The sequence below is a fragment of the Arachis hypogaea genome, chromosome 4, assembly GCF_003086295.3.
Source record: "Arachis hypogaea cultivar Tifrunner chromosome 4, arahy.Tifrunner.gnm2.J5K5, whole genome shotgun sequence".
NCBI classification, from domain to species: domain Eukaryota; kingdom Viridiplantae; phylum Streptophyta; class Magnoliopsida; order Fabales; family Fabaceae; genus Arachis; species Arachis hypogaea.
The window spans coordinates 66,418,658-66,422,543 of NC_092039.1; the positions used below are offsets into that span (position 1 = coordinate 66,418,658).

General features: G+C 42.1%; 1 non-coding gene across 1 annotated transcript; it reads right to left on the reverse strand.

Annotated features, from left to right (window-relative positions):
• Nucleotides 1-256: 256 nt before the first annotated feature.
• Nucleotides 257-364, reverse strand: LOC112799499 (small nucleolar RNA R71). The gene has a single exon (XR_003201076.1). It is a non-coding gene; the product is annotated as a small nucleolar RNA R71 (small nucleolar RNA).
• Nucleotides 365-3,886: the final 3,522 nt, after the last annotated feature.

Below are 3,886 nucleotides of genomic sequence, written 5' to 3' on the forward strand. Positions count from 1 at the left end.
AATGCAACAGAATTACAAGTTTTATGGACTTCCATTGGAAGATCCTCATCAGTATTTATCTAAATTCTTGCAAATTTGTGACACTGTCAAGACCAATGGGGTTGACCCTGAGGTCTATAGACTTATGCTATTCCCTTTTGCTGTAAGAGACAGAGCTAGGATATGGTTGGACTCACAACCTAAAGAAAGCCTTAACTCTTGGGAAAAGCTAGTCAATGCCTTCTTGGCAAAGTTCTTTCCACCTCAAAAATTGAGTAAGCTTAGAGTGGAAGTCCAAACCTTCAAACAGAAGGAAGGTGAATCCCTTTATGAAGCTTGGGAAAGATACAAACAATTGATCAGAAAGTGTCCTTCTGACATGCTTTCTGAATTGAGCATCATATGTATCTTCTATGATGGTCTGTCTGAACTGTCCAAGATGTCATTAGATAGCTCTGCTGGAGGATCTCTTCATCTGAAGAAGACGCCTGCATAAGCTCAAGAACTCATTGAAATGGTTGCAAATAATCAATTCATGTACACTTCTGAAAGGAATCCTATGAACAATGGGACGAATCAGAAGAAAGGAGTTCTTGAGATTGATACTCTGAATGCCATATTGGCTCAGAACAAAATTTTGACTCAGCAAGTTAATATGATTTCTCAAAGTCTGTCTGGAATGCAAGCTGCACCAGGCAGTACTAAGGACGCCTCATCTGAAGAAGAAGCTTATGATCTTGAGAACCCATCAATAGAAGAGGTGAATTACATGGGAGAACCCTATGGAAACACCTATAATCCTTCATGGAGAAATCATCCAAATCCCTCATGGAAGGATCAACAGAGACCTCAACAAGGTTTCAACAACAATAATGGTGGAAGAAACAGGTTTAGCAATGGCAAGCCTTTTCCATCATCTTCTCAGCAACAGACAGAGAATTCTAAGCAGAGCCACTCTGACATAGCAACCATGGTCTCTGATCTAATCAAAATCACTCAAAGTTTCATGACTGAAACAAGGTCCTCCATTAAAAATTTGGAGGCACAAGTGGGTCAGCTGAGTAAGAAAATTACTGAACTCCCTCCTAGCACTCTCCCAAGCCATACAGAAGAGAATCCAAAAAGAGAGTGTAAGGCCATCAACATGGCCGAATTTGGAGAGGAGGAAGAGGCAGTGATCCCCACTGAGAAAGACCTCAATGGACATCCACTGGCCTCCAATGAGTTCCCTAATAAGGAACCATGGGAATCTGAGGCTCACACTGAGACCATAGAGATTCCATTGGATTTACTTCTGCCATTCATGAGCTCTGATGAGTATTCTTCGTCTGGAGAGGACGAAGATGTCACTGAAGAGCAAGTTGCTAAGTACCTTGGAGCAATCATGAAGCTAAATGACAAGTTATTTGGTAATGAGACATGGGAGGACGAACTCCCTTTGCTCACCAAAGAACTGGATGACTTGACTAGGCAGAAATTACCTCAAAAGAGACAGGACCCTGGGAAGTTCTCAATACCTTGTACATTAGGCACCATGACCTTCGAGAAGGCTCTGTGTGACCTAGGGTTAAGCATAAACCTCATGCCTCTCTCTGTAATGGAGAAGCTAGGGATCTTTGAGGTACAAGCTGCAAGAATCTCACTAGAGATGGCAGACAATTCAAGAAAACAAGCTTATGGACTTGTAGAGGATGTTCTGGTAAAGATTTAAGACCATTACATCCCTGCTGATTTCATAGTTCTAGAGACTGGGAAGTGCATGGATGAATCCATCATCCTTGGCAGACCCTTCCTAGCCACAGCAAAGGCTGTGATTGATGTTGACAGAGGAGAATTGATCATTCAAGTGAATGAAGAATCCCTTATGTTTAAGGCTCAAGGATATCCCTCTGTAACCATGGAGAGGAAGCATGAAGAGTTTCTCTCAAAATAGAGTCAAACAGAGCCCCCACAGTCAAACTCTAAGTTTGGTGTTGGGAGGCCACAACCAAATTCTAAGTTTGCTGTTGAACCCCCACATTCAAACTCTAAGTTTGGTGTTGGGAGGTTCCAACATTGCTCTGAACATCTGTGGGGCTCCATGAGAGCCCACTGTCAAGCTACTGACATTAAAGAAGCGCTTGTTGGGAGGCAACCCGATGTTATATTTATCTATTTTCCTTTGTAATTTTATGTTTTCTGTAGGTTGATGATCATGTGAAGTCACAAAATCAATTGAAAAGGCAAAAACAGAATGAAAAACAGCACACCCTGGAGGAAAACTTGCTGGCGTTTAAACGCCAGTGAAGATAGCAAAATGAGCATTTAACGCCCAGTCTGGTACCATTCTGGGCATTTAACGCCAGAAAGGGGCACCAGACTGGCGTTTAACGCCAAAAAGGTGCAAGAAGCTGGCGTTAAACGCCAGAAATGGGTAGCAGCCCGGCGTTTAACGCCAGGATTGGCAGAAAGGGCATTTTTGCATGCCACTTGGTGTAGGGATGAGTTATCCTTGACACCTCAGGATCTGTGGACCCCACAGGATCCCCACCTACCCCACCACTCTCTCTCTTCTTCACCCACTCACCAATCACCTCAATACCTCTTCCCCAAAAACCCCTCACCTATCAAATCCTACCATTCTCTCCACCACTCACATCCATCCTTCATACAACCCCACCTACCCCACCATCCAAATTCAAACTACTTTCCCTCCCAAACCCACCCATAATGGCCGAACCCTACCCCTCTCTCCACCCCTATATAAACCCTTCTTCACTTCTTCATTTTCACAAAACCTAAACACCACTTCTCCCCTTTGGCCGAAACACAAAGCCCCCCATCCATCTCCTATTTTTTTTCTTCTTCTACTCTCTTCTTTCTTCTTTTGCTCGAGGACGAGCAAACCTTCTAAGTTTGGTGTGGTAAAAGTGTTGCTTTTTGTTTTTCCATAACCATTTATGGCACCTAAGGCCGGAGAAACCTCTAGAAAGAGGAAAGGGAAGGCAAAAGCTTCCACCTCCGAGTCATGAGAGATAGAGAGATTCATCTCAAGGGTGCATCAAGACCACTTCTATGAAGTTGTGGCCAAGAAGAAGGTGACCCCCGAGATCCCTTTTAAACTCAAAAAGGGTCAACTTTGATCAAAGGTTGGACCAAGTCCTCATGGATACCACTAAGAAGAGAATGGAGCAAACAAGAGATCCCACTCATGGATATGAGGAAATTCCTCATCATGAAATCCCTGAGATGCCTCAAGGGATGCACTTTCCTCCACAAAACTATTGGGATCAAATCAACAACTCCCTAGGAGAATTGAGTTCCAACATGGGACAACTAAGGGTGGAGCACCAAGAACATTCCATCCTCCTCCATGAAATTAGAGAAGACCAAAGAGTCATGAGAGAGGAGCAACACGGCAAGGAAGAGACATTGAGGAGCTCAAGCACTCCATAAGATCTTCAAGAGGAAGAACGAGTCGCCATCACTAAGGTGGACCCGTTCTTTAATCTCCTTGTTCTTTATTTTTCTGTTTTTCGAATTTCTATGCTTGTGTTTATCTATGTTTGTGTCTTATTACATGATCATTAGTGTCTTAGTGTCTATGCCTTAAAGTTATGAATGTCCCATGAATCCATCACCTTTCTTAAATGAAAAATGTTCTTAATTGAAAAAGAGAAGAATTGCATGAATTTCAAATTTTATAACAGATTAATTATTTTGATGTGGTGGCAATACTTTTGATTTCTGAATGTATGCTTGAACAGTGCATATGTATTTTGAATTTGTTGTTCATGAATGTTAAAATTGTTGGCTCTTGAAAGAATGATGAAAAAGGAGACATGTTACTGAGGATCTGAAAAATCATAAAAATGATTCTTGAAGCAAGAAAAAGCAGTGAATTCAACAAAAAAAAAGAGAAAGAGCA